The sequence below is a fragment of the Oncorhynchus mykiss genome, chromosome 31 (genome assembly GCF_013265735.2).
Source record: "Oncorhynchus mykiss isolate Arlee chromosome 31, USDA_OmykA_1.1, whole genome shotgun sequence".
In the NCBI taxonomy this organism is placed as follows: Eukaryota; Metazoa; Chordata; class Actinopteri; order Salmoniformes; family Salmonidae; genus Oncorhynchus; species Oncorhynchus mykiss.
Window position 1 is genome coordinate 20167924 of NC_050571.1, and position 15170 is coordinate 20183093.

The 15170-nt window shown below is 39.7% G+C and overlaps 1 long non-coding RNA gene across 1 annotated transcript; it reads left to right on the forward strand.

Annotated features, from left to right (window-relative positions):
- The first annotated feature begins 6750 nt into the window (after positions 1-6750).
- Positions 6751-14788, forward strand: LOC110504296. The gene is made up of 4 exons (XR_002470568.2): positions 6751-6799; positions 14018-14164; positions 14331-14406; positions 14560-14788. It is a non-coding gene; the product is annotated as an uncharacterized LOC110504296 (long non-coding RNA).
- Positions 14789-15170: the final 382 nt, after the last annotated feature.

Below are 15170 nucleotides of genomic sequence, written 5' to 3' on the forward strand. Positions count from 1 at the left end.
AATCATATTGTGTAAAAACCTAATTTTGTCATCTGAAGAAGTTAAACTGAAAGTAAATTGCTACTTCTGACTCATTTATTTCAGTATGACTTGAATGATTCAGTTGTAGGCCTACTCTGTGACTTCCTATTTGTTGTGACAAATGGAGAACTCTTTCCATAGGGACATTTCATTGCATGAGAGTTATGAAATCACACTTACATTGCTGGATACTCTGTGAAGCATGCAGTTGTCTATAGACCTCCGCATTACCAGAATGTTTATGATATCACTATTCAATCTTTCACAAAACCAGGCTTAGATCAATGTCAGCTTCAACCTCCTTGTTCATATAGATTAAGGATTTTTTTTCAACCACAAATGGAGTCTGAGTCCTTTCATAATGGCAAGAATTCCTGTTTTTGAAATGCCACTTTCAAGTAGACATTCTCTTTCAAGGCCAGGTCCTTTCAAGTGGGGTAGACTTTTCTCTGAACAGTGTGGGAAAGGAAGCCGGGGCATTGAGTGCAGGCCCTTTTACAACATGCTCTCCCTGCCTCTGCAGGCCTGTGAATGAGGTCACCTCCAGTAGCTTTTCTTATTCAATGACTTGCTTTTGTGCTCTGACCAGGGTACCTTCCCAAATGAAACTGCTCGGCTCGCCCTTCTGCTATTCACTTCAGCTTTATACACATGTGCCAGATATGCTGCAACAATATTTGGACGTTCTTCAGACTGTCAGATATGCTGCCCCAAAATGTAGACGTTCTTCAGACTGTCAGATATGCTGCCCCAAAATGTAGACGTTATTCAGACTGTCAGATATACTGCCCCAAAATGTAGATGTTGTTCAGACTGTCAGATATACTGGCCCAACATTTGGACATTCTTCAGACTGTCAGATATACTGCCCCAATATTTGGACATTCTTCAGGCTGCCAGATATGCTGCCCCAGCATTTGGACATTCTGCAGGCTGCCAGATATGCTGTCCCAACATATGGACATTCTTCAGGCTGTCAGATATGCTGCCCCAGCATTTGGACATTCTTCATGCTGCCAGATATGCTGCCCCAACATTTGGACATTCTTCAGGCTGTCAGATATGCTGCCCCAGCATTTGGACATTCTTCAGGCTGCCAGGTATGCTGCCCCAGCATTTGGACATTCTTCAGGCTGTCAGATATGCTGCCCCAGTATTTGGACATTCTTCAGACTTTCAGCACAATCATTATTGACTCTTGATGAGAGCAAACCCTTTCCTCTGTCAGTACCTTTATTTATGAACATCCCTATACAGCCCTATGAATGTCCCTATACAGCCCTTGAATGTCCCTATGCAGCCCTATGAACACACCTATAAAGCACAATGAACATCCCTATACAGCCCTATGAATGTCCCTATACAGCCCTTGAATGTCCCTATGCAGCCCTATGAACGCGCCTATAAAGCACAATGAACATCCCTATACAGCCCTATGAATGTCCCTATACAGTCCTATGAACATCCCTATACAGCCCTATGAACGTCCGTATATGCCACCACCAAACGAGACTCAAGCTCAATGATCAGGAGAAATGGCTACTGTAGAGTAGAGCTGCAGCCCTTATAAATTCAGATTGAAGACACAGCTAAAAAATAATGTAAATCTGCTCTAAAGTACAGAAATCACTAGGCATTCTCAAAGTTGAAGAGACGAATGACCTCAAAATATTACATGTCTTGGGGATAATTAATATTTTGAGGGGCAGGATTCATGGTTCAAAGGAGAAATAGGGGCACGCCGTAATCAAGTGAATCATTTTGTATTCAAAGGGAATGGTAACTATGTCACTAGGGTTATTTATTATTTGCCAGCCAGGGGACTACAGTATGAACATATTGAAGGGAGGTACGAGGTCATGCAATACAGTAGGATAGTTTTCTTTATAATCCATTTTTAAGATTGTTATAGACACACACATAGTATAATTTATAACACATGCAATATTAAACAGCTTTTCTGAGAATGAACTTCAGCCACCATCAGTGAGAGCAGCACAACAACTGCACTCGGCGCTAGTGTCATGAGTTCCTTATGCTATGAAATACTAACACTATCAAACACCATTTGTCTGGTGGGTTTGTGGACTCCTTTTCGGATAAAATATGATTTTTGTGGTTGTGTTATTAACTAAATTTGACGATATGACGTAGATGCAGAAAATGGACAACATGGTGGGTCAATTTCCACAACAACTAAGAGCGTTGAAGTGTGAGACTCAACATCTCCATTATTTTGGTCCCGTGGCTACCACGCTGTTATCAGTGTGAAGCGAACCCATCCACATCCGCCCATACAGTATGTGAATGTGTGAGCGTCTTGCATCTCACTCATCTCAATGTCTGCAGTGCTGCTCGTGGCAACGTAATTTTGCTGAGTCTATCTTTAATTAATGGCTATTAAATCTGTATCGCGGAAGTTCAACTATCGCGTGTGATTGAAATTTAAAGGCTACGTTCCCGCGTTAGTGGAGACTGCATTCATGGTAAACGCTGCTTATGGTAAACGTCTATCGCTTCAGAGATACAGATTGAATAGAGCCCTAATTAAGAGATGTACTGAATGTGTACATTTATTTTGCAGTGCTCAGGCATGCAATATATAATCTAGTCAGCATGTAGAGGATATTCTTGGATTGAACAACAATTATAGCCGCCTCTAATTTCATTAGTGCTAGTCCGAGAAGTTCTTGAACAGGGGTACTCAACTCTTACCCATACAACGTCCGGAGCCTGCTGGTTTTCTGTTCTACCTGATAATTAATCACGTAGGTCATGCACATACAATCAAACTTGATTCCTATTGAATGTGTTGGCAGAACATATAATGACTTCAGGATTCAATCTCTCCATGGTGCTATAGAGTTAGTAGTTAATTAACCCCCGACAACCCAGCCAAAATGATGAGTTCATGACACTAGACAATTTGACCTCGTTAAATGAATTAGACCAAAATCTAATTAGTCTTGATTACACAAGACACACTATATTAGTTAAATTAGGCTTTGCAAATCAAATAAAATACCAGAAAGATGGCAAAGATAGCTAAAATAGTCCATATGCAGGTCATGAACCCATGTCCCACAGCAAGCTGTATTACTGTAAGACATCCCAGCAGAAAGATAGCAGCCAATGATCTGGGCTGTGTAAAAGGAATGAGGTCAGGAATGGAAACATTTAAACATTGAGGAAGAGAGCAGAACAAGAGAAGAAAGAGGAGTTCAAAATGGCTCCAGAGCCCCAGAGCAAGCTGAGGGAGAGCAGGCAGCTCTGTCTCTGAGACCTTCCCAAAGTGGAGGGGGAAGGGGAAGGGGGAGGCAGCGGCAGGTTTTTATGTTGACATTATGAGGGGGATGTTATTGTGATAGAGTGGGTGATTGAGTAATATATTTGTGTGTCAAAGTGTGCATGTGTGTGTTAGAATGATTGAGTGCATTTGTGGGGGTGCACACTCCACCAAAAAGAATCACAGCTTAATAGTTTTGTAAATAGCCGAAGAACACAGGCCTGAATGCATATCGCATCTTGAGTGAAAAAGGTTTAGATATGCAGCTGCAGAGAGGGCACTTGTACAGCAATCGGATGTAATATGTGCCAGAAAATCCCCCTGTGCCTTTATGCACAGACACCTCATCCCTTCTGGAGTGAGATGAAGGCGAAAATGTGGTGGAGGGCACAGGGCAATACATGACCTTGTTCTAAGTACATTTCTCTGTCATGTAGGCTCCATGGTGGTGGGAAATCAGACAACGGGACAGAGAGCTGAGCAGAGAGGTGCTGTCTCCAGGCAAGCACAATGTTTAACAAAAGCACTTTAAATGGAGGGATCATATGGTTCGTTCTAAACCTTAAGTCAAAAATAAACCGGACTGCTCAAATCTGATTTACTAAGGCTTTGTGGTATGGGAATACATCCGTAACATGACAGTAATCCAGACGACACAATAACACATTGTAATTGAAAGATCAAAATGACAGAATGAAGAAACAGATTTGATTGAGCTGGTAGTGTATCATAGAGCAGAACATGTGCCCTAAACATCCTCTATGTCATGTATTACATTAAAGAGACTATTACATCAGAAAAAAAACATGTATGACCGCTTGTCTTGTTTTCGTTTCAACATTAGTCAGACCATTATGTGACAAAGGTGGTCGCACAAAACTAATAATTGACCTTTTTAGTTTTAAAATGCTGGCATATACACGTGAATCACTATTGCACAGCCCCCCAATGGGACCCCGCTATAAGGATGAGGCTCTGTTTACAGTCCGTGATAAACAAATACCTTAACAATTGTTTTTTTTCCTTATCAAAATATGTTTTGTAGATAATAAACTTGTCCCTCCCTGTGTGCCCACAAAAACACACATACCCTGACGTCTTAATTTAGTGAGTTACAAAAGACACATTTCAGTCTGATGGCACATGTCCATCATAGTGAACATGGCATAAATGGGATTGTTGCCCTAGTCATGGATTCTCTACTTACTTTCCAACTCCTCTTCATCCGTCAATAGTCTGCTTCTTTGTTTGGTTGACCTCTTCAAAGTCCCTGCATGCTTCACAGCACCAGGGGATCAGGGATGAGCAAACACTGAGGTTTTTTGCAGCTTTGCTGGCACCAACATAATTCTTTAGCCGCACAATTTAGATGACTGCAGACACGCAGAGTACATGATGTACTACTGACGACACCGCCAAGCAGCATCCCCTCTGAAGTTAACATGAAAGCCTATTGTTGAAAGGACGAGGGTGGAATAAAGAAAAGCAAAGCCTTCAGGAGTAAATTGCAGCTGATTGATGGCGTTTGGAATAGATCATCTGCATGTAAAAGCAAAGCACTAAGAATGTGACTGTTTACCAAGACCTACTACAATACCATTTACCATGAAATATCACATTTTAAAAAAAACAGACCATCACTTTCTAAAGCCATATAAGCATATTAGATTGTGACATTTAGCGTCTGTTTACAGACAAATTCAGAGTCGAGCAAACTTCATTCGAATCAGGAGTTGGCCTTTTCTCTTTTAGCTGACAAGCCCATCTAAGAATAAAGGTCAAATAGAACGGACATTCCAGTATAAATTCAATCTTCACCTAGAAAACAGGAAGGGATAAATACTTACAGTACAGTATTTCAAATATGACCGTCTACGACATCACATATCTGTGTAGGCCATTTCAGCTTACAGTATATTAGTATGCCCATTTCAAGCTCTCAAATGATAAAGAATTGGGGCTGAGGAAGCAGCATGGAATAACATGCCACAAAGCCTTTAATCCAGATGAAATGTTCATTGAGAGTATGACTGTAGCTGACTTCTGAAGAGACCTCTAGCTAAGTCCACTTTAAAGGGCTACTTCAGGATTTTGGCAATGAAGCCCTTTATCTTCTTCCCCAGAGTCAGATGAACTTGTGGATACCATTTTTATGTATCTGTGTTCAGTAGGAAGGCTTGTATAACTACCTCTAATTTCCTCATTGCCAAAATCCAAAAGGGTCCATTTAAAATGCGAGGCTTACAGCCAAGGAGCAAGGCTGTCTTTGACTCTCAGGACTATGCAGTGCAGTACCAATGCTACAGAGAGTCTTTAGCAGCCAAAGACGTTCTGGGTGACAAAACCATGTAATACAACACATTGCCCCATGCATCACCAAAGTTGACACCAGCACAGCTCACAAACAGCTCACAAACTAGCAAAGAAGGAGAAAGGTTTGACAAAGACCACACAGTTAAAATGTGTCAGCTATTTTAAACTTGAAAGAACTAGAAACTTTGTTGTTTCCATCATTTACGGGAGATGCTACCACCTTCCTTTTTTTGTGAGAACAACATTACACATTGCGCAACCATGGCAGGGAGTTACAACAGTTAACTTGAACACTGAATTTACTGCACTACCACCAGATGATGAAACTATCATTATCTACTATATCTGATTAGCAACTTCCTTTTAAGATTTGACTCATTAAGTATTTGCTCTAATTACTATGCTGGAGAACAACACATAAAATAGAACGTCCATGGATTCCCCCCATAGGAACACGTGCAATTCCTCTGTAGTCTGTCCGTGAGAGACTCTTCACAAGTGCCAGCTAATTATGAATAATAAAGCATCCATTTAAATAATTGCAATTTCAGTCCTGGGTGCGTCTTCACCAGTTAAGTGGGTCATATTTGATGGAATGCATTTAAATCCTCTGGTGTTAACTCCATACATCCACAGGATTGACTCATGCATGTAACACAAGAGCCTGTCAACAAATGTTAATACACCATTGGCAATTGATAGAGATTGAAATACAATGCTGTGTGATATGTATGTTTGTTATTTTAGGCAAAAATGTTTCCACCTGGTGAATAGGGACCCTAATTTCCATATTGTGCAAAATCAGTATGTAAAAATACCATGAGATATCACTGTTGGCGATCAACTGCATTTCCTTTCCAACTTCCCTAATTGTGTATGCTGATGTAACCGGTGTGAAATGGCTAGCTAGTTACTGATGCAGGCTAACAGCGTTTCAATCGGTGACTTCACTCGCTCTGAGACCTTGAAGTAGTTGTTTCCCTTGGTCCGCAAGGGCCGCGGCTTTTGTGGAGTGATAAATAATGATGCTTTGCGGGAGGAAGTTGTTGATGTGTTCAGAGGGTCCCTGGTTCGAGCCCAGGTTGGGGCGAGGAGAGGGACGGAAGCAACTCTTTCACATTGATGCTGTTGACCCAGATCACTGCTTGCTGCGGGAAAAGGAGGAGGTCAAAGGGGGGGGTGAGTGCAACCGGTGTGAAATGGCTAGCTAGTTAGCGGTGTGCGGTAATAGAGTTTCAATTGGTGACGTCATTCACTCTGAGATCTTGAAGTAGTTGTTTCCCTTGCGCCGCAAGGGCCGCGGCTTTTGTGGAGTGATATGGGATTGCAATCCTCAATGTAATCTGTGTCATCTGGCTTTGTCAAGTAAAAGTTCAAAACGGTGGGGAGCATTAGATGTTTATGTCACTCAGCTGAGATAAAGAGAGGAAGACAGGAAGAGAGGAGGAGTCTCTATTATTAGAAAATGGAGAACAGGTAAAAATGTGCCCTGATGAAACACTGTCAGGAGTATCCTGTATAGAGAGCCCGTCAAAGGTTTGGACACACCTACTCATTCCAGGGTTTTTCTTTATTTTGAATATGTTCTACATTGTAGAATAGTAGTGAAGACATCACATATGGAATCATGTAAAAAAAAACTGTTAAACAAATGATAATATATTCTATATTTGATATTCTTCAAAGTAGTCACCATGTACCTTGATGGCAGCTTTGCACACTCTTGGAATTATCTCAAACAGCTTTTTGAGGTAGTCACCTGGAATGCATTTCAATTAACAGGTGTGCCTTGTTAAAAGTTATTTTGTGGAATTTCTTTCCTTCTTAATGTATTTCAGTCAATCAGTTGTGTTGTGACAAGGTAGGGGTGGTATACAAAAGATGACCCTATTTGGTAAAATACCAAGTCCATATCATGGCAAGAACAGCTCAAATAAGCAAAGAGAAACGACAGCCCATCAATACTTTAAGACATGAAGGTCAGTCGATGCAGAAAATGTCAAGAACTTTGAAAGTTTATTCAAATGCAGTCGCAAAAACCATCAAGCGCTATGATGAAACTGGCTCTCATGAGGACCGCCACAGGAAAGGAAGACCCAGAGATACCTCTGCTGCAAAGGGCATTTCTAAGTGACTTTTGAACAGTAGTGTACATCTGCTGCAAAGAATAAGTTCATTAGAGTTAACTGCACCTCAGATTGCAGCCCAAATAAATGCTTCACAGAGTTCAGGTAACAGACACATCTCAGCATCAACTGTTCAGAGGAGACTGCATAAATCAGGCCTTCATGGTCGAATTGCTGCAAAGAAATCTACTAAAGGACACAAATAATAAGAAGATACTTTCTTGGGCCCAGAAACATGAGCAATGGACATTAGACCAATGGAAATCTGTCCTTTGGTATGAAGAGTACAAATGTGAGATTTTTGGTTAATACCGTCTCTGTGAGATGCAGAGTAGGCGAATGGATGATCTCCGCATGTGTGGTTCCCACTGTGAAGCATGGAGGAATAGGTGTGATGGTGTGGGGGTGCTTTGCTGGTGACACCGTCAGTGATTTACTTAGAATTCAAGGCGCACTTGACCAGAATGGCTACCACAGCATTCTGCAGCGATACGCCATCCCATCTGGTTTGCTCTTAGTGGGACATTTGTTTTTCAACAGGACAATGACCCAAAACACACCTCCAGGCTGTGTAAGGGATATTTGACCAAGAAGGAGAGGGATGGAGTGCTGTGCTGCATCATATGACCTGGCTTCTACAATCACCCGATCTCAACCCAATTAAGATGGTTTGGGATGAGTTGGACCGCAGAGTGAAGGAAAAGCAGCCAACAAGTGCTCGTCATATGTGAGAACTCCTTGAAGGCTGTTGGAAAAGCATTCCTCATGAAGCTGGTTGAGAGAATGTCAAGAGTGTGAAAAGCTGTCATCAAGGCAAAGGGTGTTTACTTTGAAGAATCTAAAATCTAAAATATATTTTGATTTGTTTAACACTTTTTTTGGTTACTACATGATTCCATATGTGTTATTTCATAGCTTTGATGTCTTCACTATTATTCTACAATGTAGAAAATAGTAAAAAACAATAAGAAAAATCCTTGAATGAGTAGGTGTGTCCAAACTTTTGACTGGTACTGTACATGTGCTCTCATGATGTCAGAGGTCAATAATGTAATATATGCAAATCATTTTTACTTATTTACTTGTTTTTACTTATTTTTATACAATCATATGTCGTATATGGAAAATATCCTGCTTTCCATTTAGACTGATGCATCAAAGAGTGCTGTAAGACTTCATAATGCATATAGAACCGCCAATAAGACATTGACATTGACAATTGACTATGCTGTCAGTGTCCCATAATCACAGGCTCACTCAGCATTCATGTCTGATATGGGTTTGAGATTGATTGGTCACATTATTTCGGGAAACTTAGATGGATAGGAAACTGAAAGCCATTGCTTTGTAATTGTACAGAAATGTCCATATCTAATAGTGTAATGACAATAACCACTCTACTCCATCAAATTGCAATTCCAATGCAATTGCTTCAGCTAGTGCTAGTGTAACAGCCTATGCATGTCAATACAATGTTATTTCTACATTAACTACATTGCTGCTACACAGGTATATTAGCAACTTAACATGTAACGTGACCATGACGTCATGGACATTAGCCATAGCTTTTATCAGAAGATTGCTTGTGAAACTTCTCATCGCTAGTGTCTGACTGCTAGAGGAGGAACGTTCAAATGGCAGTGCCAAAGACAATAATCAATAAGGGTTTGTTATCTCTTGGCATGGGACGTGCCAACTATGATTATGACCTTTCTCTGGTGGCCTACCCACTTTGTATGAAGATATATAGTTAGCACCTTTAATGCCAAAAAATATTGTAATTATTACCCCAACTTTTGTAATAAAATATTTTCTATGAAAATCATACTTGACATTTTATGCAAGCTCTGTCATTCACTATGAACATGTTTTCAGTGTATGTTAGTTTAGCTTCCTGAAAAAAAATCACATTTTAAAGTGCAGCCTAATGTTCTTGGAAAAAATGTACCTATATTTTATACCATCTTATCTCATATATGGAAAAGCTCTTGTATTCCGTTTAGACTGATGCATCAAAGAGCATTTCTGCTTGGCTGTAATAACTCTAAGTAATAAATAAGGAAATGGGTCGGTAGCGTTTCTGATGTACCATCAGGTCAATGTTCTTTTCATAAAACATGGTGACCTACTTCTGACAGAGCATTGCATTGTGGGTTGCAGGTGTAGAGGCCAATTTGAGGCAATGTTTTGTAATTCATTCTGTCTTGCCTCAAGCGGGTATTTTCCTCACCTCAATTCAATCAAAGATCCATATTTAATCCTTCTATTCCTGGGGAAAACACCTGGCCAAAATACCACTGTTTCGTTCAGATTGCAGCATAATAAAACAATTACTGTTCATAAATGTGATCCAAAACAATGCAAAACATAAATATTCCAAAAGCAGAATAGATTATGAGTGTTTGGTATTCAGATGCCAAACCATTACTTGATAACTTGTTTTTTGAAAGGTTGACCTTTACATGAATAAAAGACCCTAGGCAGATCTTAGTGATCTAAATACTTGACCTTTTCCCCCAATTCAAATGATTTGCTGTTTGTTCATTAAGATGACTAATTTGATGTTTGCTTGTACCTATTTGTTCAGCTCGAGACATTTTAGTGCAACTGACTTGTGGGGAAACATAGAGATACATGAATAATTTTACCGGGAAGAGCCTTCTAAAAATGCCATCAGTATTTCATCCTTCTGTTTTTAGTTCAGGCCTGTGATCCATGGCCAGGTCACAAATGACTGAAGTTTAAATGAAATTCGAAGATGTGGACCTGGGGTACCCTGCAAAAGGATAAGCGAGGTCAAGAGTAACATATTCAATGTGGCAAACCGTTTTCCGAGGTCTTTCCTCTTTTTCATTAGGCAGCAATGGCCCAATCTTTTTTTTTTGTTGTTGAACCACTCACATACCAAGGGTTTCCATGGTCACCACATTCAGCACTACTGAAACACCCATTGTTACCATATCTTAGTTACCACATTCAACATGTGTCAACTACCTGAGTTTGCACGATTCACCAGGCCCACTGTCTGTCACACAAATACCCATGATTACCACAGCCACTGTACCATGGGTAGGGGGTCATGAAATTTTGTCAGCCGGTTATTGTCATTCAAATGACTGCGAGTCTCATGGTAATTGATTGTTAATTAACATAATATATTCTTAAAAGTCTAAGCAGTTTGGGGTGCGGGGCGGGGGGGTTCTAAGCTGACATATTTCATTGTTTTAAGATGGTCACACTATGAATCATTTAGCCATTTGATTAAGAATTTTAGGACTCCTTTAGGTATAAAGGTATATAATACATAAAAAAATGTCCTACTGTAGCCAAGAGCAACGCATTGAATAACACATTCATAAAACTGAATGGCAAAAAAAATGGAATGGCAAAATATAAATCATAAAATCAAATCAAATCAAATTTGATTTGTCACATACACATGGTTAGCAGATGTTAATGCGAGTGTAACGAAATGCTTGTGCTTCTAGTTCCGACAATGCAGTAATAACCAACAAGTAATCTAGCTAACAATTCCAAAACTACTACCTTATAGACAAGTGTAAGGGGATAAAGAATATGTACATTAAGATATATGAATGAGTGATGGTACAGAGCGGCATAGGCAAGATACAGTAGATGGTATTGAGTGCAGTATATACATATGAGATGAGTATGTAAACAAAGTGGCATAGTTAAAGTGGCTAGTGATACATGTATTACATAAAGATGCAGTAGATGATATAGAGTACAGTATATACATATACATATGAGATGAATAATGTAGGGTATGTAACATTATATTAGGTAGCATTGTTTAAAGTGGCTAGTGATATATTTTACATCATTTCCCATCAATTCCCATTATTAAAGTGGCTGGAGTTGAGTCAGTGTGTTGGCAGCAGCCACTCAATGTTAGTGGTGGCTGTTTAACAGTCTGATGGCCTTGAGATTGAAAAACAGCTTCTGTCTCTCGGTCCCAGCTTTGATACACATATTTAACCTCTTTTTTGGGTAGGCACAAAGCGACCTTACTTTCAGAGTCCCATGAGCAAAATGGAGAACACCATTGTGTTCGTGAGAATTTCACGTTTCCACAGTGGGTTCACATGAGTTTTTAGCTTACACTACAGAGGTGTTTGTGAGAAGACCGATTTTCAGGAAGTCTCATGGTCTGACAAACACCGCTCTAGCTCTTCCACCTTTCACCGCAGATGCAGAAGTGCGACATCAGCGGCTATGGTTGATTGAGATGCATCCAATGCTCAAACTGAAGAATTTGATGGGGATTCTTTTTTTATGTTACTTAGATTGATGCACCGGTGTGTCCATTGACTCTAGGGTATTGTAATATACACCACCACAATAAATCAATTTTTTATTTTAGGCAGGTCTAAAGAAACATTATGATATAAAGAAAATGTATTTCAGAAGAACATAACACGCAGTAGGCTAAATCATATTATCTGGCTATGCGCCATGCCATATGCTATAGGCTAGTTCATTTAGCAGACAATATATGCTTATATTATATGATTTTATTGTAAGAGTAATATAGTTTAAGTTTTCCCATTGCAGAGCGACTGCTTCCTATGAAGTGGCTATGTTGAGCGTAAAAGTGATCATTTGAAATATGTCCTATACACTAGATTTTGTTATTTGGCAACTTTATTTGTTTATTGTTCACCAGACCTAGAATACCTTACAATCAAATGCCGATCACAGTGGTTCCTTCCTTTAAAAGTTGCGTCAGTGCTAGTTTTACCACCAGAGGGCATCTTTGAGAAGTCTTTGACTGTTTTTAATATTGTGATATTAATATTATTATTCCAAGAAATGCAAAAAACGTAACCCTGTACGTGACCGGTCGGGAGTAGGCTACTACTGTAAGTGACTGCGAGTGAAGAGCAAAATAATCCTAACCTTACCACACCCTAATTGTAGGCTAACCAACACCCAAACGGGAGTTCAGTGGAAAAAAAAAATATTGTTGATTTATCAAGTCCAGTCCCCATGCTTGTCTCAGAGCAGGGCGAAACGGTGCTGAAATAGTTGACCACACTCGGGTAGGCTATTGCTTCAAATCCTATTATACCTTTTGGATGACTCTGGGTGTTCCAGTAAGCAACAATTTGTTGCCTCCATTACAATAAGCTGCCATGTCTTTAACATGAAACAATAACGCAGTGCACCATTATTTGCTCATTTCCTCATTATTAAGTTGAAGAATGAATCTTTAATGGATTACGGAGATACACATCGCCAAACGCTGCATAAATATGCTTTACATATGACTATGACTATCAATGTGTAACCGTTTTAATTATTGCGGGCTGTCGTCTACATTTGACATACTGTAGCTCATGAAATCCCATGGTAAAACAGAGTAGGGCTGTTCTAGATTCTCCTGGGACAAACGCATGTACAGTATTTGTACAGTATGTATGGCTGATCATGTAGGAACACATCGGAATGAGAGCCTTGGGGCTACTGATGAGGTGTCAGCCAGTGCAGAGAGTAAGGGAGAGAGAGAGAGAAAGAGAGAGGGAGAGAGTGAATAAACCTCAAAAGATGAATAAAACTCAACATGTCGGCTAAATAGATTGAATTCAGGAATGCATTTGACTTTTTTTAATATTAGGAAAATATGGTGCTGTAGAGCAAAATTATCATAATATTTCCACACCCTAATTGTAGGCTAACCAACACCCAAACTGAGATTCAGTGAAAATAAAAATCTCATTGATTCATCAAGACCAGTCCATGTGCTTGTCTCAGGGCAGCACAAAACTGTGCTGAAATAGTTGACCACATGCAGGTAGGCTATTGCTTCAAATAACAATTGGATGACTTTGGGAATTCCAATGAGTCATTTGTTGCCTTCATTAGCCTACTTTATTCATTTTTCTCTGTTATTCAGTGATATTTATTCCCATAGTAATTTGTTATGGATCCATCCAGATCTGGTTAGAAAACAGTGCATTTGGTGGACTCGGTAAGGGTCTATTGTCCTGCTGATAACCCATCAAGGTTGGAAGGCTTCTTTTGTAAAATACTGCTAGACTTGGGGATTATTGTCACGGACAGTCCTATTCGCAAACACTATCATCAGATGCCTTTGTTACGCCGAATGCAAAAGCCAAGGAAAATGATCAGGTACAGTAGGCTACAATACTGCACAGTAGGCCTAATAATGCTAAAAATAACGCTGTAATAAATCTACTGCTGGTCTTTACAGTACGCTCCACATTTTGACATTGTATTCCTTTTCCAGCAAGACTATTCAAGCCATTGACTCACTGATGGATGAAGATGATGAGCGATCGGCAAAGGCCACCTGGGGTCCCAAGCATCCCCTCAAACTCCATGTGTGGGGGGGTAAGTTCTCGCCAGGGACCAGGCCCATATTTGATTTTTGATGGTAAGTTTAGCTATTTACAAAGCAAAAGGTACATAAAATATTGTACCTTTTAGGTATGATTATAGCAATATTTTGTTATGTTTAGGCCTATTTACATGTATAGTTCTAGTATTGTACCTAATGTTGGCTGTTAGGCTAAGTTTATATTTCGATTCTCCAAATGCAGACAATGACCCTAAACCCACTGCCGCCCGGGTTTGCATTGCAAATGAGGGCATAAACTGGGTCAAGACGGCTGCAGAGTAAGTAGACATTTATGTAGTAAAATATATATATTTTTTTTATAAATAAAAAAACTACTTTTAAAAGCACATTACTCAACACTAGTGAGACTCATGTCACCTACGGTAGACCTACAGTATATCTACAATTATAATTTTCATCTCTACATGTAGGTCTCCTGATTTAAACCCGATCTAAATCGTTTGGGATTCTCTGAAAACATTCATCCGTAACTCTGCCAAGCCTGCAAGCAAAGATGAACTGGTGAAGGCCATCAAGACGTTTTGGCTTGAGAAATTGACGATACAACAATGCAACAAATACATTAATCATCTCAGCAAGATTTTACCCGTGGTCGTGGAGCTGGGGGGAAGTGCAAATAAAATGTAGTTGAAATAAACATCTGCATTTTGAAAGTTTTTTTACTCATTATTTTATTAACGAAAGCATAAAGATGTTGATGAACAGATACGGTACAGTTTACTGTATGCTTTATTCGACATTTTGCGGTTGCCTGAGGTTTTGAATAAGAATGTAAAACTTTAGAGCACTTAAGCACTTAATACATTGCAAGTCAGGGGGATTGTCACACCTACAGTAGCCGGGCTATGAAGAGTCGATTGTTCTGCTAATAGCCCCTCAAGGAAACATTGATGGGCTATTGCTCTCCACCTCATGACTTCAAATTTCACCATTTTGTTTCTCTCCATCGCCCACACACAATTTAAACATTTAGATAATAAAGCATTTAAAGCATATTGAAGATAGAAGCAGCCTCTTAATG